Source organism: Coenobita brevimanus, chromosome 49 (assembly GCF_032717465.1).
Source record: "Coenobita brevimanus isolate Jiangsu-jjx chromosome 49, ASM3271746v2, whole genome shotgun sequence".
Taxonomy (NCBI): Eukaryota; Metazoa; Arthropoda; class Malacostraca; order Decapoda; family Coenobitidae; genus Coenobita; species Coenobita brevimanus.
The window spans coordinates 10,304,764-10,328,149 of NC_137002.1; positions in this window are offsets into that span (position 1 = coordinate 10,304,764).

A 23,386-nucleotide genomic window follows, 5' to 3' on the forward strand; every position below is an offset into this window, starting at 1 on the left:
CCCCATTTACTCATCCATTCAAACACATTCATTCGCATCTTAGCCCCAAAGGGGAGAACGGACAGATCCTCACCGCACCACACCGCACAAGAGTCAACTGCGCAATGCAATCAGTGACATCCGCAGCAGAACTGGTTTACCCCTGCAACATCATAACAGATCCATCCCCTTACCCGCACCTGACCTGACTAGCTGATCAGACCAAATGCGGGAGAATATCCCCTCAGGGCTGCGTCATCACATATTCATTCACAATTTCTCTCCATTTATTTCTGTCACGCACAGCCAGTCTTCCATGCTCAACAGACATCCCTCTCGCATCCAACGCTCTCTTCACACTACCCATCCATCCTATTCGTGGTCTTACTCTCAGCCTTACACCTCTCACATCAGATCTAGTTATCTTTTTCACCAATCGCTCATTATCCATTCTCTCCATATGCCCAAACCATTGCAACACCCTCTGCTCAACTCTACCAGCCATCTCCCGAACAACTCCAGTTCTCCTTCGCACTTCATCATTTTGCACCCGATCCATACGCGTCACTCCACACATACTCCTCAGACACCTCATCTCCATTACATTCAAACTTTTCCTCTCTGCTACACCCATATTCCATGTTTCAGCCCCATATAACGCAGTCGGTACCACAACACCCTCATACATCCTTCTCTTTACATCCATTCTAAGCGAACGACATTTAAACACTTTTTTCATTCCTCCCAGCACCTTTCCTACTTCATTTATTCTAAAGTTCACTTCTGCATCTATTCTTCCATCCACAGCAACATGTGACCCTAGATATTTAAAACAATCTACCTTCTCAAGCAACTCACCATTCAAAACTCTATTCTTCCCCCTACCATCTATCAACCTCGTACACTTCATCACTTTACTCTTATTCTCATTTACTTTCAATTTCCTCATTTCGCACACCCTTCCAAACTCCTCTACCAACTGTCTCAATCTCTCCTCTGAATCAGTCACCAGTGCAGTATCATCTGCAAACAGCAGCTGCTTCAGATTCCACTCTCCACCATCAACATTCACCAGACTCAGACCTCCACCTAAAACTCTTGCATTCAACTCCCTTACAACACCATCCATGTAAATATTAAACAACCAAGGCGACATCACACATCCCTGTCGCAGCCCCACTCTCACGGGAAACCAATCACTCACAGCATTTCCCACTCTTCCACACGCTCTACTATTTACATAAAAACTTTTCACCCCTTTTAGTAACCTACCATCAAGTCCATACAATCTTAAAACAGTCCACAAAGCCTCCCTATCAATTCTATCATACGCTTTCTCTAAATCCATAAATGCCAAAAACACATCTTTGCCTTTCGCTAAATACTTTTCACACACTTGTCTCACAGCAAACACCTGATCCACGCATCCCCTCCCTCTCCTAAAGCCACACTGCTCATCACCAATCACTCCCTCTGTGCCCTCTCTAACTCTCATAATTAACACTACCATACACCTTACCTACAACACTCAACAGACTTATACCCCTAAAGCTAGTACATTCATACTTATCACCCTTGCCTTTATAGAACGGGTCCACACAAGCACTTGCCCAGTCAACTGGCACCATACCTTTCTCAAAGCACACATTCAACAATCTTACTAACCAGTCAACAATAGTCACTCCACCACCCTTCATGCATTCCACAGCACACCCATCCATACCTGCAGCTTTCCCTGTTTTCATCTCCTTTATTGCCTTCTCCACTTCCTCCTTCGTGATCAAAGAATCATTTAACTCTCCCAACACATTTATTCCTTGCACCCTTCCATAAGCCACAATCTCAGCCACCCTTTCCTCCTCTACATTTAACAATTTTTCAAAATACTCTGCCCATCTCTTCCTTACTGCATCCATTTCAATTAATATCCTTCCATCCTCTGCTTTTACTCGTTCTTCCTTCCCAGACTCTCCCTTTCGCACCCTTTTCACCTCCTTCCAAAACATTTTCTTATTCTGTTGAATATTCTCTGTCAGCCGCCTACCCCACCTCTCATCTGCTGCCACTTTAGCATCACGCACAGCCCTTCTCGCTCTATTCCTCTTTTCCTTATACCTTTCATATGACATCTCATCCTTCCTCTGCAGCCACACTTCATATGCACGTCTCTTCTCAGCCACAGCCATACTTACTTCCTCGCACCACCATTCACTTCCTTTTCTTACACCACCACCCACACGTCTCACACCACACACCTCTTTTGCATGCCCCACCACAGCACTCTTAAACAAATGCCATTCCTCCTCCACGCTGCCATTTTCCCGATCTTTCACTGCGTTCCACTCATCTTTCAATTTCTCCTGATACTCTATCTTTTTCTCTCTTTTATCCAACTCACTCACTTTCAAAACCTCCCTGCCACACCTAACCCTCCTAGCTCTCACCCATCTCTTACCTACTCTTAACTTTCCCTCCACCAGGTAGTGGTCAGACACACCTCCACCCTCCCCTCTCAGAACTCTCACATCCAACAATCTTCCTATTACATTCCTAGACACAACCACATAGTCCATCAAAGCTCTATCAACAACCCTTCCACCCTCCTGTCTCACCCATGTATACTTATAAATATCTTTCTTCTCAAACAGCGTATTCCCAATCACCATCTCTCGCTCAACACACATCGCTATCATTTGTTCCCCATTTTCATTTCTTCCAGGGACACCATGCATACCAACTACGCCTTCAACTGCTACATTTCCCACTCTAGCATTCAGATCTCCCATCATTACCACATTCACATTCGCTCCAAAACTGCAGACACTCATCAACATCATTCCAGAAAGACTCCCTCTCTTGTTCATCCCATTCACTACCAGGCCCATATGCACTCACAAACACCCACAACTCACGTTCAATTTCGCTTTCACCCACATCAGTCTCGATGACACCTTCCATTCAATCACACATTGCTGTACTTCCGGACTCACTAACAAGGCCACACCTTCTCTTGCCCTTCCTCTATCAACACCTGACAATCTTCCATTCACACTTCCAAACATAGATTCCCCCTTCCCTTTCATCTTCGTTTCACTCAAAGCTAACACATCCAACTTTCTTCTCACAAACATTCTCCCAATCTCCTCCCTTTTAGCCTCAATCGTACTACATCCACGTACATTCATAGACCCAATCTTCAGGGTAGGGGGATAACTCCATCCCCCATCCCTTTCTCTGGCCTGTCTCTTTTTAGGAACTAAATAACAGAGGAGGGGGTCCCTAGTCCCCTCACAATTAGAAAACGTAATTATAACGTAGTGTGAATTGTTTTATCATATACGGAAATGATATATTCATTTGTGGTAGGTAGGGGGCGCTCACCATCCACTCACTCCATGTAGTGCTGCTCTTGGGTGTATGCCCTTTCCTCTCCTCCATCCTTCTTTCCTTCCTTCCTCTTGTGTCTTTCTTTCCTTCATTCTTTCCTCTTCCTTCTGCCTATAGGTAACTTTACACTCCCTCCTCTGTCTTTCTTTTCTTCATTCTTTCCTATTCCTTCTGCCTGTGGGTGACTACACTGAGTGACAAGCCAAATGGTTTTCTGTACACCAGGGAACCATTTACTATGCTGGTTGGTAACCATATAACCAAATGTTGGTGTCTGGTGGTTTAGTGGGTAATTAAGGTGCTCCAGTCGGATGGAGCTGGTGAAGGTTTATATCCAAGGGCAGGTTGGGGTTTATTGCTCACGTAATGCCACTCAGGGATGAGTGAGGCTGGTCACTCATCTTAAATGTCAGGATCAACCTGCCTAAACCTGGGCTCCTACGCTCCTCATGGGGCAATGTAGGATTGGATGATGATGACGATGATGATGGTGATATATTCATTGATGGCAACTCACCTTTTCATTAGTCCTGTAATATTACATTTCTACTACTTAGTGGATGTGAGGTTCTTAATTATGTAGATGGCTCACACTGTAAATTAAACCTGGTGGGTATCTTGGCTCATTCAGAGTCTGTGTTGGCTTAATGTTGAGTAAATACTGACATTCATCATCACATTTCATCCGGTGCAAGAGACCATCCAAAATCAGGATGAGGACGGACGTTGAAGGTAAAGCGAGCCAAGACATCTGTCTCCGCTACAAATACAAGGAGTCAAGTTCTATATTGACGATCTGCGTAGCTGAATGTAAAGAAGTTCAAGGTAAGTGACTGTGGAATGAGTGAGAAGTTTATAACAAAACTGGGGACTGCCCTGTGCTGGGCATGCGTGACTTAGGTGGTCAAAATGATGAAAGCCAGTATTTACTCAACATTAAATTTAAGCCAACAGAGAGACTGAATGAGTCTAGATACCCACTAGGCTTAATTTACAGTAGGCGCCAACTATATAATTAAGAACCTCACTTCCACTACGTAGTAGAAATGTAATATTACAGGACCAATGAAATGGCGGGGTTGCCATCAATGAATATTTCATTTCCGCATATGATAAATAAAACAATTCATGCTACCTTATAATTACTTTTTCTATTTGTATTATTTATATTATGGTATGTGACATTACTGTGATTCAGTTTCACACAATAGTGTAGATATTTAACAAGGCGAAATAAGCTTTTTAAACAACGCGGGAATGATTTAAACTGGAGTCCGCAGTGCCCTCTATTGGGTGTTACCTTTGAAAGCACGCCATTGGTTCTTTAACGTCTCTCAAACACTCGGAAGGAGAGAAGAGTACTTGTGCTGAGTGCACCTTGATCAAGGGACAACCAGGAACTGGAGTGGCAAACGAGATTGCATCAGTGACCAGTCATACAGGACGGACGGTTAATTGACGTGTTCAGTTTTAGGGATGCCAACAGCATTTATGTGTTTTTAGGGGATAGCTTACATTATAGTGGCTTGCAAGGAGTTAAGCTTCATTATAATACAATCTGTGTACATGAGTATCATTACTTACCGGAGCCACTTGTGGCCAAGTAACTCGCATCTTCGAAAGATATTGCATTATCTTTGATTTGAAACGAGAATGTGTAAATATTTTGGCCTCAGAGACTTTTAAAAAATTTTGTTCAACAGATTGTGCTCATTTGTGCTCTTGTTGATGAATGACACGTTATTTATCAATTTCTCTACATAATCCGCTATGTTACATGATAATCCGCTAAAAAAGCGGCTGGCAGTATGTACCGTATATGAGTCCGCTAGTGAATAATTGAAAATGGCTAGATTTAGCCGATTTTCAGCTAAACTGACAACACTGTAGACCAGCCTCTTTGGGTATCGGTATGACGTGCGCAAAGTGCCGTGAGTTTGGGAACGTTCGAGACGCCCAAATCTCATTGTACAATGCTAACATCTTAATCAGGTTGTCCTGATTAAGATGCTGGATCATACCGTACGTGATGGTGTCTGGTCCAGGGCTGGTGTCTTTACAGGATTTAAGGGCAAGGAGCAGTTCATCTAGCGTAAATTCTTGGTTGTACGGGGAGTCTACATCTTCTGTGGCAAAGTCAATAATCTGTAGCTCAGCCATGCGTTTATGATGTTGGAAACGTGGGTCATAATTGGCTGAGCTACTTACATGAGAAAAACTCCTGGCGAGGATGTTAGCAACGTCCACGGGCTCTTCATAGATGTTATTATTCACTTGCAAGGTGGTGACTGGGAAATATGGGCCTTTATTATTTAATATTCTTATGGTGGACCAGACTTTACGTAATGGTGTTGTATGAGTCACCGTGGATAAAGGACCGCCAGGAGTCACGTTTGGCCCTTCTTATTATTCTGCTTCCCTCAGCCTGTACCTGTTTGTATGCAATAAAATTTTTCTCGGTGGGCTGACTATCAAAAATCCTGTATCTCCTATTGCGTTTTCTTAATGCTTGTCGGCAATCCGGCGTTCACCAATGTGCTCTATGCTTCGCATGAACTGGAAAAGTCTTGGGAATAGCAGCCTCAGCTGCGTGTAATATGGAAGTAGTTATATTTTCGACCTTAACATCTATGGTCTCCCCAGATATATCTAAATTGGGGATCCTTGAAAAGGATCCCCAATCTGCTTTCTTATAGTTAAATTTTAGAGGTGGAGGGTCCGAAACGATGTTGCGTGTATAAGAAAGACAGATGGGTAAATGATCACTTCCCAAGGAGTCGTCATAAGGATTCCATAAAAAATCTTGATGTATACCAGGGGAGGCCAAAGATAAATCAATGACCGAAAAGTTACCAGTACGATCATCTACACCAGTCGCTCTACCATCGTTCAGAAGACAGAGGTTGGACTATAGTATTAGGTCGGCTACTTGCTCCCCACGACCATCAATCCTCAAGCTACCCCATTGATGGTGATGGGCGTTAAAATCGCCCAACACTAACTTATTCCCAGGGAGATGTTCAGCTAGTGAATATAAAGCTTCACTATCAATGGGGCCATGTGGAGGACAGTACAGAAGCAAATAGACAGATACGTGTTATTAAATTTTACTCTGCACGCGACCGCTTCCAGATTAGAATTTAGAATCAATTCCGTTTGTGGGTGTGATTTGTGTGTGTATATGGCGACTCTGTGACCTTTATATCTTCTATATGAGAGGTAGTGTTTTAACTGTGGAGGATCAGGGTGATCCTCCAGGCGCGTCTCCTGTAAACAAACAACGTCTGGCCTGTGTATAGAAAGCAAGATTGCTACATTGTGTAACTTACTCTCAATACCTCTACAATTCCACTGTAGTATAGTGAATGCGGCGGTTTAAGATTTTCGAGGGTGGCCAGTGTGCTTAGTTTTTTTATGCCCTCCGCGACCAGGCGAGTGGCTACCAGAGGACCTTTCCCGGTTCTTACTCATGGAAACCTCCATATTCTCATCAATGATAAGGCTCCCAGACTCCACCGAGGAAGAGCTATTCTTTCTCTCCCTCGCTGGACCAGGAGCGGGAAGGACATGAGGACGTGACTGCTTAGTGAGGGTGGTCAAATTAATCTTGTCAGACTTGTCTGGCTTCGATTTTGGCCGCACTGACTGTGAAGGAGCAGCGGCAGCCTGGGAGTAGGAAGTCGCAACAGGGATGTCTGTCAGAGAGTTGGAGCGTACAGGAGGCTTAGACTGAGAGGTAGGGCGTGGGGCATGTGGAGCGAATGTTAGGTCAGTCTGTGTCTCAACGGTGCACATCACAGGTCGGGACACAACCGCCGATGCGTAGGAGATATTTGGCTTGGGGGTTGCATGCAACTCCTTCACCTTCTTCCTAGCATCGTAGAAGGAAATGTCCTGTGTTGCTTTTACTGTGCAGACCTCCTTCTCCTCCTTCCACTTGGGACAAGCCCTCGAGGAAGTGGAGTGAGCATCCTTGCAGTGAAAGCAGCACTCGGTCTCGGATGTACAGTTGTCAGCAGAGTGACCTACAGCCGTGCACTTGCCACACATGATGTTGGAAGCCCAACAAGCCTTTTCGTGGTGTCCATAGAGCTGACATTTTGAACAACGAAGGGGGTTCGGGATGTATGGTCTAACATTTACAATTTCGTATCCAACCTTCACATTGGCTGGAAGAGACACTTTGCCAAAAGTGAGAACAACTGTTGCAGTCTTCGTCCTTATACCTTCCGAGAATCTGGTAATGAACCTCGCCTCTATGACATCTTGCTGAGAAAGTTCCTGTACAATTTCTTCTTCCTGCATAAGCACAAGATCCCTGCAGGTGATAACACCCTTGCAGGAATTCATGGGGTGGGGGATCGTTGTCTGGACATCGTGACAATGGAACTTCCTCAGTTTAAGCAAATCCTTGACCTGAGCTGAATTCATGGTTTTTACGAGGAGGTCTCCACTCGCAAGTTTTTTCACTTGTTCCACCTCTCCTGCACACCCATCAATCACCTTCTTGATGATGAAGGGATTGAGGCTGGACAGGGGAGTGAAATCAACCGCATGAATCAATACAAACTCGGCATTATTTACATGAATGTCAAGGCGAGTACGTGTCTGGGGCCTTTCAGTCTGGGGGCAGTCCGTCCGTGCAGCAGTCGGGGGTCGGTCAGGACTTCCTCCCCCCCTGAAGGGGAGGGAGGCAGTATTGGCGTCCGCCAAAGATACCACTTCCCCCTCACGGGGGAAGTGGGAAGAAAGAGAAAAACAACTAAGTGAGAAATTGCCCGGGGAAAACACACCTAGTCTGAGATTACCCTCTCAAACCACTGTCGGGAGGATGCGCCTGTGTGTAACTCACACCCCAGAGCGATCAGTGGGGGGTACACTCCAGAGATGAGTAAGCAAAGGCAATCTCAGTAATTAGATATAGACACCTACTATATCTACTGAGGCCAGGGAGGAAAATGAGGTCTAGCTAACCAAACTTTATTGAAAAACGCCCTAGTGGCGAGCAAAAGGAAAAAGCTAACGCCGGTGAGGCAACCCTGCAGCTAGAGGAGAGCTCAGAAACACGTCTTCCTTCTCCACGACCATTCATCCATCCCTAGAATGGAGGAAATTCACCATGATATATCCCTGCTACTCAGCACTAAGAGTGGAAACTGAACTGATGCACCATCCTAGCTGCACAAAGTGAACGCACCAGAAAAGAAACTGCTTTAATGTGCCGCCCAGGTAGCAAACTCCTCACCACGACATCGTCCCCAAAGCACGATGATTCGAGCAAAACTGGTTGGGCAGTGAAGATATTCATAACAGTTGTGATCGAAGGTGCCCAACAGAGAGCAAAGATTAACAGCGTAAGCAGAAGGACTACTGTAAGGAAAAGGTCAAGCATGTTGGAACTCTCTCCAAGGCAGTCAGGGTAAGGGGCTGTACAAGCTGCTGTAGGTCATTAAGGATATGAAAGATATACCCGGTAGGTTTGTTCACCAGGTGGATCAGTGAAAGGAGAAGAGAGCCAATGATGATAGTGAACACTGAAATCACTTAAAATGGAGATTTCAGAGAAAGGAGAAATGTGCTCCAACTAAGAAGTCCGGAGAATTTTCAGTCAGTAGAATTAGGGGAGAATTAAAGAGCACAAATATGTTTTGTCACAGAATGACAGAGTAGTTGAAGCCAGAGAATAGAGAATTCAGAAGATTCGAGTTCAAGGACATGAGAGCAAAATTTGTTTTTGCATATATACGCACAACAGTCGCCGTTGTCTTCGAAATGAGTATAGAGAAGGTAGGAGGGTTTGCTATCAGTCGTCTTAGGCAACTGAGTTTCGGTGAGGAAGAGAAAGTGAGGTTTAGAGGAGGAGATGTGGTGTTCAGAAGAAAGAAATTTAGAGGAAAGGTCCTGAGTGTTGCAGAAATGAAGTGAGTCAGACAGTGGTTCCAAACATTTCTCTTGGTCGTCGCCGGGAGAGGGGCGGATGGTAGGAGCTTTGATCCCCCCTCCTCCCTCGGAGACTCCTAGGCTGATGGTGGGATGCCATTTTTATTTTAAATTTTGAATAGGAAGTGAAGTGTGTAATGTGCATGTAGATTGGTGTTGACAGTTAAAGGAACTTGTATGGGAGAACATGCTGGCGGACTCTCTGTGTTACTGAAACACTGAAAAAGTTCAGCAAAGGGGAACGGTCCGAAGCTAGTCCCGAAGGCTGATAAAACGGGAGCTCCAGCCCTCCCTTCCTTAGGAATGCCGCCCTGTTCGACTGGTGCTAGTCTACCTTTAGTGTTATACCGGTTAATATCTGTTGCTTCTGTATCTTTCTCGCCAGTGTTTATACCAATAACGCTACACTTTCTAAAAACTTTTGTTCCTTTCTTACTTTTCTATCTACCTATCAATTGCCAGACGCCTTAATCCCGTAAGGGGTGGCTACAAACAAATCGCCTCCATGTCGCTCTGTTCCCAGTCATTTCATTGTCCTGCTCCCAGATCACACTCGCCTTCCTCATACACCTCTTTTCTCCATACCTCCATCCCATCCCTGGCCTCCCCCTCCCTCTCCCCCCCTCCACCTCACCAACATTACTCTCCTCGTCAGTCGCTCACTCTCCATCCTCTCCACATGGCCAAACCATGTTTTTCATTTTACTCGCTTTTACTTGTTTTTACCTTCCCTTGCCATATCCATTGTTTTTATGAGTCCCGCTGCACCTGCCGAGTTCCATTGATTTTAGTCGTCATTTCTCCATCCGCTGTTTACACGTTTGTCATTTTCTTTTCCTGCTCTTGATACACTCGCCTGCTGGTCTCCGTGGCCTTCATTTGCAGCCTTAACTTCCGTGACGTCTGTAATGCTGAGTAGAATTTGGCCCGACTTCTCGTTCCAAATCATCTCAACACTGAGCGGGGTCCTCTTTCGAGACCGGAGCTAGTGCAATGAAGAGAGGCAGGACATAAAAACTTTCGGCAACACCATACACGTATATTATTTCAGTTAGACACAAGACATTTCAGTAGACATTACATCACAATATAGAGCAATACAAAACCTTATCTAAAATATTGTGTATCTCGCAGGATACTAGCTTCCTAGATATTAATGACAATACAACAAATCTTAGTACTAGGAGTACAGTAAATACCCGTGCGCACGGAGCGCGTGAGGGGAGAGAGGGGGGGGTTTGTGATTTACCAGGAAGGGGAGGGGGAGGTAGGGAGACACGGAGAGTGACTGAGAACGGCGAGGGAGAAGTTATGATAATATTTAATGAGGCCCGATATTAACAAGGGAGTTTAGGTGTTTTCTATTGGCAAGAATTCTTTGATAATTAACTCTGGTTCTTATTTGGACTTTAAGAGCGGGGGTGAGGAGTGGGGAGGGTTTTCAGGGATAGCGTGCAGAACAGGGGAATACAGTTATCACTCGCGGTCCTCGTAGTTTTGGTAACACTAGATTTCCGTCAGCACAACTTATATACTACACATCTCCTGGGTAGGTTATGTAGACTCTCACTTCCCAACGCGTAACAAAGTCGGAACCCTCGTAAATTCTATTCCACTGTATTACTCAGAGTTTAACCAATAGCACTCCAATAATGTATTATCCTTTCTTTGGGCTCTAGAGAGAAGTCCTTAGTAAACTCGGGATGACACTCGCACGTATCTTCACTTGGGGTCTCTACCCATATTCTCGCCCGTTAATGTAGCATTATGTCCTGGGTTACCCCAATGGAAATTACATGAAATCACTGCACTAGTCTTATTCTAAGAGAAAAGGAGTCACACTTAACCTACTTCACAATTGTAGGATCCTCGTATCTCTGGTGGAGAGAAACACGGTTACCTCAGTGATGATCCGGTCGGACTGAGGGCGTCGCCAGGGTAGGGCGAGCCGGGAGGGCACGGGGCGACTCACTAGGGCGTCCTCTCACGTCCGGGAGCTTCCGGACTGGGCTCCGGACTGGGGCCGAAGAGGGCTAGGAACCTCTGGGTCAGGTCCCGGCGTCGCGGGGGCGTGGTGAGGTCTCGCCCGGGTGTCCTGGGGCGGGCCGGAAGAGGCGATGGACTGCGGTCTCCTATGGGCAGGGGCGCCGGCAGGGAAGGACTGCGGCAGCGGCTGTCACGGGGGCCCGACAGGTGGGTCTTCTCAAGGGCCTCGCGCAGGGAACAGAGGCCGGGGGAGACAGGGAGGTCTTTCCTCCTCACTATACCCTGGGAGCGACCATCGATCGTCTCCACCGGGGTGCTGAGGGAGCAACCGTGGATCGTCTCTACCTGAGCTTTCAGGGAGCGACCATTGATCGTCTCTTCCTGATTTTTGTGTGAGCGACCATAGATCGTCTCTATCTTTTTTTTATGGGAGCGACCATTGATCGTCTCTACCGGTGTGCTGAGGGAGCGACCGTTGATCGTCTCTACCCGAGCTTTCAGGGAGCGACCATTGATCGTCTCTACCTGATTTTGTTGTGAGCGACCATAGATCATCTCTGTCTTTTTTTTATGGGAGCGACCATTGATCGTCTCTACCGGTGTGCTGAGGGAGCGACCGTTGATCGTCTCTACCCGAGCTTTCAGGGAGCGACCATTGATCGTCTCTACCTGATTTTGTTGTGAGCGACCATAGATCGTCTCTGTCTTTTTTTTATGGGAGCGACCATTGATCGTCTCTACCAGTGTGCTGAGGGAGCGACCGTTGATCGTCTCTACCTTAGCTTTCAGGGAGCGACCATTGATCGTCTCTACCTGATTGTGTTGTGAGCGACCATAGATCGTCTCTGTCTTTTTTTTTATGGGAGCGACCATTGATCGTCTCTACCTGGTTGTGGAGGGAGCGACCGTTGATCGTCTCTACCTTGCCACTATTAGAGCGACCATAGATCGTCTCTACCTTAGGGGTGCTGTCTGGAGTACAGTTTCTGACTCCACCCCTAGCTAACTCGGTGATTCTGCCACACGAAGGTAGTGTCTTTTGCCTACGGTGGCGGCGGCGCAGTGGTTGCGTCTCACAAGGGCGCACGGCCCGGGCTGATGTACGCCGCTGTTGCCCGGAGTGGTGGTGGCTGGCGGCGGCTACCCAGGGGAGTCCGAGTGGGGGTGTCGGCATTTTTGAGGGCAGACTCCACTGCTCCTGGTCCGCCTTGATGTTGGGGAGACTGCGGTATTCTCCGGAATATTCCGGAGAATCGATGCGGTCAAAACCACGCATTTCACCACAGTGTTCTTGAAAAAAGTCACGTCCCTGTGGCTGGAGGTGGAACGCTAGAGTGTTGGAGGTGGTGGAGATGGGCTGGAGGTGGCGGAGTGTGTGCTGTCAGGCAGTAGTATAAGAATTCTCCTCTTGTGTTTGGTCATAGGTGAGGAAGGGGGCGGAGGGGGTGGTGGTGTGCTTGAGGATACTTAACAGGTGGTGGGGTCCGCGGAGCCGGTGGTTCTTGGCAAGGGTAGGGGCCCATACGGCCCGCTTAATTCTCATGTTGCTTGGTGTGGCTGTTGGTGTGGTTGGAGGTTGAATGCTGGATAGAGTGGGTGAAGGCCGGGTTTTGTGTCGCGGTAATGCGGCTTTGAGTCTCTGGGGAGTACAGGTAGGAGGGATTTGGGCCTGATGTAGCTTGACGGTGTGTGTGTATCGGGTGGGTGGGCATAAGAGTCGGCCGGAGGGGGTAGTGGTGGTGGTTCTGAGGGTGGGTGTGGGTGGGGAAGCAGGTGTGCGGGGTGGGCGGGGTCAGTTAGCGTGGGCCGTCGCGCGCGTTGGGGACGCGGAAGAAGTTGAGAACGTCGGAGTGGGCGTGCGTAGGTGTGGAGGGGAGAGGGCGGTGGTAGTGGGTTGTCCTGTGGGGGTGGCGGGGTGGGCGGGGCACGTGGGCTTGGGTGAGGCGGCGGAGGGAAGGGGTGAGGGTTAGCGAGGCGTGGCGGGTGAGATGTCAGGTGCGGTGCAGGGGGTGGTGGAGGCGGTGGAGGCTGAGGTGGTAGGGGAGGTGAATGAGTTAACTTTGTGGGCGGGGAAAGCGAACGGTGGTGAAGTGATGGCGGTGGGTGGCGCGGGGTGGGAGGTGGAAGGCAGTAGATGGGGGGAGGTGGTTTTAGGAAGTAGGTCAGGGGAAGATGTGGAGAGGGTCCTAGGAGGCCTGTGAAGAGGGAGGCCGGTTTTGTGTTGCGGGAGTATAGTGGTGTGTGGGGTGGGAAGGTTAGAACTAAGGGCAGGAATAGGGGAAGGTAGAACAGAAGAGATAGTGAGAGGGGGGGAAAAGGAAAAATAACGTTCTCCCCTGTCGTAGACTGGGGGAGAGGTGAGGTGGCCCCCGCCATTACGGTGGGATGCGGGGGCAGGGGGGCGCTTTTTGTTTTTCCCTTTTTGTTTTTTCTTCCCCTGGGGCTTAGGGGAATTTGCGTATGGTGGGGAGGTTTGTAAGCGCCCTCGTGTCATTTGGCTGCACTGGGCAGCTTCTAGCTGCTCACGGATGTCGTGAATCGGACATCCGTGGTAGCACGGAGAAAATTCCCACGGGTTGATGGTGATGAGGTCAACGGGGAATTGATTTATTTCGCCGATGCGTTGAGGGGTGGCATGGACGGCTAAAAGGCACCTCATTAAACTGATATCTCTATCCATGTCTCCTGTTGGATCATGGATAGTGAAGTGTTGTCTTACAACACTTGGGAGTACTCTGAGCAGAGTATTAAATGTGTGTTGATCCCCGGTTTCTTCATCTGCCTCCGGGTAGGCAGCAGTAACCAGGCGTCTTGCCTGTAACAGGGTATTATCTAAATCCCCGTCATAAGTAAAGCTATCCAATTTGGATAGAGCCACCACTTTCCCTAGTGATGGGGTGATGGCTTGGACCGCGAACTTGGTAAAGTTCTGCCAGGTGAGTTCTGGGACAATTTTTGGCGCAATGTTAGCTGCGGCTTTACCCAGTAGTGGAAGTGTGACTGCAATTTTTTGTTGGTCATTATCGAAGCCAATATCCAATAAGGGTTTAACTATTGCAAGATATGTATGTATGTCATACTGGTCAGGGTCAAACTTGGATAACTGGACGTGCGGTTTAGTTGCCATTTTTCCAAATATTTCCTATTTACCTCTCCTCTACGCTCGGATCTAGAACCACCACTGGCCACCAGTGTAATGCTGAGTAGAATTTGGCCCGACTTCTCGTTCCAAATCAACTCAACACTGAGCGGGGTCCTCTTTCGAGACCGGAGCTAGTGCAATGAAGAGAGGCAGGACATAAAAACTTTCGGCAACACCATACACGTATATTATTTCAGTTAGACACAAGACATTTCAGTAGACATTACATCACAATATAGAGCAATACAAAACCTTATCTAAAATATTGTGTATCTCGCAGGATACTAGCTTCCTAGATATTAATGACAATACAACAAATCTTAGTACTAGGAGTACAGTAAATACCCGTGCGCGCGGAGCGCGTGAGGGGAGAGAGGGGGGGTTTGTGATTTACCAGGAAGGGGAGGGGGAGGTAGGGAGACACGGAGAGTGACTGAGAACGGCGAGGGAGAAGTTATGATAATATTTAATGAGGCCCGATATTAACAAGGGAGTTTAGGTGTTTTCTATTGGCAAGAATACTTTGATAATTAACTCTGGTTCTTATATGGACTTTAAGAGCGGGGGTGAGGAGTGGGGAGGGTTTTCAAGGATAGCGTGCGGAACAGGGGAATACAGTTATCACTCGCGGTCCTCGTAGTTTTGGTAACACTAGATTTCCGTCAGCACAACTTATATACTACACATCTCCTGGGTAGGTTATGTAGACTCGCACTTCCCAACGCGTAACAAAGTCGGAACCCTCGTAAATTCTATTCCACGGTATTACTCTGAGTTTAACCAATAGCACTCCAATAATGTATTATCCTTTCTTTGGGCTCTAGAGAGAAGTCCTTAGTAAACTCGGGATGACACTCGCACGTATCTTCACCTGGGGTCTCTACCCATATTCTCGCCCGTTAATGTAGCATTATGTCCTGGGTTACCCCAATGGAAATTACATGAAATCACTGCACTAGTCTTATTCTAAGAGAAAAGGAGTCACACTTAACCTACTTCACAATTGTAGGATCCTCGTATGTCTAGTGGAGAGAAACACGGTTACCTCAGTGATGATCCGGTCGGACTGAGGGCGTTGCCAGGGTAGGGCGAGCCGGGAGGGCACGGGGCGACTCACTAGGGCGTCCTCTCACGTCCGGGGGCTTCCGGACTGGGCTCCAGACTGGGGCCGAAGAGGGCTAGGAACCTCTGGGTCAGGTCCCGGCGTCGCGGGGGCGTGGTGAGGTCTCGCCCGGGTGTCCTGGGGCGGGCCGGAAGAGGCGATGGACTGCGGTCTCCTATGGGCAGGGGCGCCGGCAGGGAAGGACTGCGGCAGTGGCTGTCACGGGGGCCCAACAGGTGGGTCTTCTCAAGGGCCTCGTGCAGGGAACAGAGGCCGGGGGAGACAGGGAGGTCTTTCCTCCTCACTATACCCTGGGAACGACCATCGATCGTCTCCACTGGGGTGCTGAGGGAGCGACCGTGGATCGTCTCTACCTGAGCTTTCAGGGAGCGACCATTGATCGTCTCTTCCTGATTTTTGTGTGAGCAACCATAGATCGTCTCTATCTTTTTTTTATGGGAGCGACCATTGATCGTCTCTACCAGTGTGCTGAGGGAGCGACCGTTGATCGTCTCTACCCGAGCTTTCAGGGAGCGACCATTGATCATCTCTACCTGATTTTGTTGTGAGCGACCATAGATCGTCTCTGTCTTTTTTTTATGGGAGCGACCATTGATCGTCTCTACCAGTGTGCTGAGGGAGCAACCGTTGATCGTCTCTACCTTAGCTTTCAGGGAGCGACCATTGATCGTCTCTACCTGATTGTGTTGTGAGCGACCATAGATCGTCTCTGTCTTTTTTTTTATGGGAGCGACCATTGATCGTCTCTACCTGGTTGTGGAGGGAGCGACCATTGATCGTCTCTACCTTGCCACTATTAGAGCGACCATAGATCGTCTCTACCTTAGGGGTGCTGTCTGGAGTACAGTTTCTGACTCCACCCCTAGCTAACTCGGTGATTCTGCCACATGAAGGTAGTGTCTTTTGCCTACTGTGGAGGCGGCGCAGTGGTTGCGTCTCACAAGGGCGCACGGCCCGGGCTGACGTACGCCGCTGTTGCCCGGAGTGGTGGTGGCTGGCGGCGGCTACCCCGGGGAGTCCGAGTGGGGGTGTCGGCATTTTTGAGGGCAGACTCCACTGCTCCTGGTCCGCCTTGATGTCGGGGAGACTGCGGTATTCTCCGGAATATTCCGGAGAATCGATGCGGTCAAAACCACGCATTTCAACGTCTTTTCTGTTTTTATTTATTTATTTTTTGCTGTCATCAGAAAAAATTAATTCATAACTGGTGGTTATCTGAGTGTGTGTGTGTGTGAGAGAGAGAGAGAGAGAGAGAGAGAGAGAGAGAGAGAGAGAGAGAGGCATAACATCCAACATCCAAGAAGGCAACACGTTATGCATGTCGTCCGATCATTTGTGTACATTCTAACTGCTCCCTTTCATTGTTTTACCCTTCAGGCCAAGGACATCTTTGTTTTAATCGTAGCTACCATCACTTTTTTTTTTCTCAGTTCAGTAGATGGGATACTTTTGAAATTGGCTCAGTTTACCTTCACTACCTCCTTCAGCGCTAACCAAAGTGTTCTGGCCTGAATTACTCTGTGGAATCAGCGAAGACCATATTATAAATGATCTCTACCGATTGAGGACTTTCACCCTTTCAGTATGATGACGACTCCTTTCCGTTAATTCTTGACTGGGAGCCCACACATGGTGGCGCTGGGCATCCAGGGTGGCGCAGCTGCGGCGACCACCCGGGAGACAAGCCTCCTCAGATTTCCCTGGACCTCATGGAGGATACCCTGGTCCGACGCTGGTGAGACGCTGTCTACCAGAAGGGGGCGCAGATCTCAACACAGTGTATCTACTATACTGTACCTGTAGGACGACCCTACAGAAGCAGCTGCTTACATGTGGTCGACGGGTCTGCTCGGCCAGACAGATAGGGGTAAAACAACAACAACAGCCTGATGATGATGATGATGATGATGATTTATCAACATCATCATCATCATTATTATTATTATTACTATTGTTATTATTATTATTATTATTATTATTATTATTATTATCATCATCATTATTATCATTATTATTAGCAAAGTGGAGACCTTTAGTGCAGACCATGCCTAACCATTTCATTGGAAGGAGCGTCCCTGTTATTAAGTAAAATTGGCTGGAAAGAGCAAGAGTTGAAAAATGAAAGGCGTCACCGTTATGAGTAATTTAATTATCCTAATATTATGATATCTCTTTTAGTGCCTTCGTGCTATATGAATTTATTCTGATTCGATGATAGTTTTGAAAGTGGAAGGGTTACATGTAAACTTCATTCATACTCTCATTGCGACTTTTGTTTTATAAGTCGAATAAAATAAATTGTAATTAACATTAATGGTTATATAATCTAAATTTATTCCTTTACTGTGAGAGATCTCATAAGTCCACAACATCGTTTGGTGGTAACAAGACAAAGCAAATATTTTGACGGGACCAGTGTTCACTCCAGATGACGTCAGTGTCCTTCACAGTTCAAAATTTACGCTTCATGTAAGATTTTTTCTGCTTCGAAGATACTACTAATCCCTTCAGTCCGAGGACGTCTTCTATACTTCATTCTGCCTTCCTCCATACCAGTAAAACGCCTTTGTCGGCGAGGTACGTGCGAGGCCGTTTAAATTCGAAAACGCTGAAGTGTGGCCTTACACCCCGAGGATGCCTACAGTATATTGATGGCTATCTACCTACCAAGTTTTATGCCTTTACGACAAATTATCTGGCCTGTGGCCCTCTTTTAAAGATTTTCGACACGTCACATTTGGCGCGTGTCACGTGCCATGTACATCGCCGGGATGTGATGAAACCTGTTAAAAACAAATCTTAAAGGATTGGGCTATCATAAAGTGCAAACCACCCAGTGATAGGCCCTGTGGTTGCTGAGATATAAGCTTCTCAAAAGCGTTACGGTCCGGCCGGGTCGGGGCGGGCCGGGTTGGCCCGCTCATCTGTGAAAAAACGCCATTACTGTACATGACTAGAAACTTGCGAGGGCTTCACCCTCACCTGTAACCATTATACTCAGTTCAGATGGACATGCATTGACGGGGTTTATGTCTAACCACTCTAGATTGGAAACAGAATATAACTGTTTGGAGTGGGTGAAAATGGTCGTAATGGTGGTGAAGGGGTTAATTCAATGTTACGTAATATAAATCCTGTCTCTGTTCCATCGTTACTATTTTTTCAGGTTAATGCTAGAGGACTGGATTCAGCTGAGGGTGAGTGACGGGTTTGGCGTTAATGTTTGCACCATTAACCCTCTCGTATATATATATATATATATATATATATATATATATATATATATATATATATATATATATATATATATATATATATATATATATGCGTTTCGTACGCGGGTGAACCAGGGTTCGAGCCCCGCCAGGGTAATAAACTTTGGGAGTGTTCACCCGGCCACGCACTGCATTGGCGGACACAAGGAGTGCTATGGTTGAACCAGTGTTGCATACTATAAAGTATGCTTGCACCCAGTCGGCTTGCGTGGGCCGATTACACTTGGTTCACAGACTACACACACATCCAAAGCCACTCCAACACTACAATTACACTTACAAGCACTTCTCACCCTACATACAATCTCTACCAGACAGCCTAAGCCACTTGGTAGAGATATACTGGCTGTATCGTCCCGACTTCGGTCGGGATAGGCCGGTCCTGCAGCGGATACTCAAACGGCTGATGATATATATATATATATATATATATATATATATATATATATATATATATATATATATATATATATATATATATATATATATTAGTAGTAGGTGGTGGCGACCATCATCCACTCATTTGATGTAGTGTTGCCTACTTCTTCGTTAGCCTTTATCATTCTTTTTCTGTGCCTGACCACCTCTCTTCCTATTTCTCCCATCTTTCCTGTCACTTCTTATTGCTTTTCTTTCCTTTACAGGTGGTTTTACATTGAGTTACAAGCCGAATGGTTTCCTGTAAGCCATGAAACCATTTACAACGCTGGGTGGTAACCACATAACCAAACCATACGTGCTCCCTACGTGTCAACAAGTGGGTTGGTGGAGGGTTAGTGCCCCTCCCCGTAAAACAAATAACTCAAAGTCAAATGGCCACCCCTTACGGGATTATGGCGTCTGGCAATATATATATATATATATATATATATATATATATATATATATATATATTTATATATAATATCATATATATATATCTATATCTATATATATATATATATATATATATATATATATATATATATATATATATATATATATATATATATATATATATATATATATATATATATATATATATATATATATATATATATATATATATATATATATATATATATATATATATATATATATATGCGTTTCTGCCCGGAATCGTGCTAAATCTATTCTTCGCTCTGCTAAAAATAATTTCATCCGTACAAAATACTCTCAACTCTAACTCGAATTCTTCCCGATCCTTCTGGCACCTTGCCAAAAACCTTTCTAACAGCTTTACCTCATCATCGTTCCTTCCTCTTTTCTACGCTGATGGCTCTGTAGCTATTTCTTCTACTGATAAAGCAGATCTCTTCGCTCAGACTTTCTCCTCCAATTCCACCTTAGATGATTCCAGTGATGTTCCTCCATCACTTCCCCCCTCTGACTTCCTCATGGCTAACATTAAAATTTCTTCAGTTGATGTATTTTCTGCCATCACAGGCCTCAATACTAATATGGCATGTGGGCCTGATGGAGTCCCTTCTGTTGTTCTCAAGAACTGTGCTTCTGTGCTTACACCCTGCCTAGGCAAACTCTTTCACCTTTGTCTATCAACTTGTACCTTTCCTTCTTGCTGGAAGTTTGCTCTCATTCAGCCATTCCCAAAGAAGTGTGACCATTCCAAACCCTCCAACTATCGTCCAATTGCTTTGACATCCTGTATCTCAAAAGTTTTCGAGTCTATTCTTAATAGAAAAATTTTAAAGCATCTTTCCTATCACAACCTTCTTTCTGATCGTCAGTACGGGTTCCGTCAGGGACGCTCCACAGGTGATCTTCTCACCTACCTTTCAGACTCCTGGTCATCCTCCTTTCGGGCCTTTGGCGAAAGCTTTGCCATTGCACTTGACATCTCAAAGGCTTTCGATAGAGTCTGGCATAAATCTTTAATTTCCAAACTCCCCTTTTACGGTTTCTATCCTTCTATCTGTGCCTTCATCTCTAGCTTCCTTTCTGGTCGTTCTATAGCCGATGTTGTAGACGGCCATCGTTCTTCTCCTAGATCTATTAACAGTGGTGTTCCTCAGGGCTCAGTCCTATCACCAACTCTCTTCCTTTTATTCATCAATGACCTTCTAAGCTGTACATCTAACCCTATCCACTCATACGCTGATGACTCCACCCTTCACCTTTCCATTCGATTCCCACAACGTCCACCTCAGCAGTTACTTCAACAAACAAGGGATGAGGCTATGGCACACCTAATGTCTGACTTGGCTCGTATCTCTGACTGGGGTAAAAATAATTTGGTTGTTTTTAATGCATCAAAGACTCAGTCTTGCACCTATCAACCCGACAAAATCTCCACAGGTATACCCACTAATGTTTAATAATTTTCAGCTTAATCCTGTATCATCCTTGAACATGCTTTGGGTTTCATTTACTTGAGACTTATCTTGGAAAGATCATATTACATCTCTTGTAAAATCTGCTTCCAAGAGATTGGGTATGCTAAGCCGACTCCGTTCCTTCTTTACCCCTGCACAATTGTTGACTCTATACAAGGGTTTTATCCGCCCCTGCATGGAGTACAACTCTCATGTGTGGGGAGGCTCCCCACATACAGCTCTTCTCAATAGGGTGGAGTCAAAGGCTTTTCGTCTCATTAGCTCTCCCCCTCTTACTGACTCCTTTCCATCTCTGTCTCTTCGCCGCACTGTTGCATCTTTATCTCTTTTCTATCGCTACTTCAATGGTCACTGTTCCTCTGAACTGTCTGCATGCATTCCTCCACCCGTGTAGCAGCAAACTCTCACCCCTTTTCTGTCCAACTCTCTAATGCAAGAGTTAACCGTTACTCCCAGTCCTTCATTTATGCAACAGGTCAACTCTGGAACTGTTTCCCTCTGTCTGTATTTCCTGCTTCCTATGATCTCCAGTCTTTCAGACGCATTGTGTCCAGGCATCTCGAAATGAATGGATCTTGAATTTGACTCTTTCTTGTATTTTGTTTTTGTCTTGGAAGGAACAGTTCTGCGGGCTCGTTGCCTTTGGTTCCTTCTTCCTCACATAAAATATATATATATATATATATATATATATATATATATATATATATATATATATATATATATATTACAGTACGACCACCCTAGATCTCTCTCTGGTAAGTTGATGGCCAAGAGTACCAAGGATATTCATTACAATCTCAACAAGTTTCATGCAATCACAAGTTCTTTTTATTCAGCACATCGGAATGACCCAGTTCCGTCAGGCAAAAAATAGAATGACTATAAGATCGTGTATACGAGTGAATTGAGTTGGAGGAGAAAGAGAGAGGGAGACCAAGAGCGAGGTGTAGAGATGAAGTTAAAGAGTATGTAAGGGAGGATGGTGGAGTGCGGTGGGACAGTGGGTCGTTACTGGGTAAGAACGGAAACGCCCGAGGATGCTTTTGTCCAGGTTATCCCTCACAGGATACGGCATCAGGCTACAGCCAGATGCACAACGAGAGGTCTACCATCAGCTGCATAAAATGGCTGTGTGGCGGTGGCAACAAATGGTAAAAAATACAAGGCATCATGGTGCGGAAGGTTAGATTCGAGGTTGCATGTTAGTCCTGTATACAGGGTGGCCCATACACGACACTCCTCTTCCACTCTGCAGGCCGATTTCTCGTGTGCTGCGGAGACGGCTATCAGCGCTGACAGTGACTAACCTGCAGCCTTTATTCTTTTCCTATTCCCATTGCCACACCCACGTCCACAGCAGAAGCCTGAGCCGTCCCCGCAGCACATCAGATACCGGCAGGTGGGTCTCAAGAGGAGCGCTATTTATGATTCTCCACGTATAGCTGAAAATACCCTCTGTCTCTGTCTGTCTGTCTGTCTGTCTGTCTCTCTGCTCAGGTGTCGTGTATGTAGTCCCTCAGGTAGGACTTCCTTGATGTTGGCACGGATTCACTCTCTAAGATTTCTTTTTCCTGACCAAAAAGATATTTTCTATTTTAAGTTCTCGTCGTGCTTTAAAACTGACACCCAAAGATTTAATTTTAAACGAACAGATATTTCTTTTCTGTGCTTGTTGTCCTTGTGTTAAAAAAATTCGTTTTGCATATTTTCATTCTGCTTTGCAACTGACGCAAGATTTTACCGTCTACCTAACATTTAAGATCCCTATGTCAAAGATGCGTTTTTTTCCCCTATCCTATCTAATATTTTTATTTTCCACTATTTGTGCTCGGTCAACACAAATTTTCAGAGATTCGTATTTCCTTTTCTTTTGAAGGGGCCATACATGTTGTCCTTCTCTATTTGCATGGTATCGTATTACACAATGTAGTCAATTTTGCCAACTGCAGCGCTGCAACTCTATGCCTATTTATTTCATCGACCACTTTTGGGCCTGCTTTTGCGTTAACTTTTGTGCCTATTGTCTGGTAATATTTTTGTGTCTATCCTGATCCTGTTTCCAGAGCCTGTTTGTCTGCCTGTTTCCTGCCTATTTCTTGCATTTAATTATTTTCTTCTACTTATTTCCTTGTGCGTATTTATTTCTTATGTCTATTTCTTGTATACAGTTCCAGTGTCTATTTTCATGCCTACTTCATGTACCTTTTTTCTGCCTATT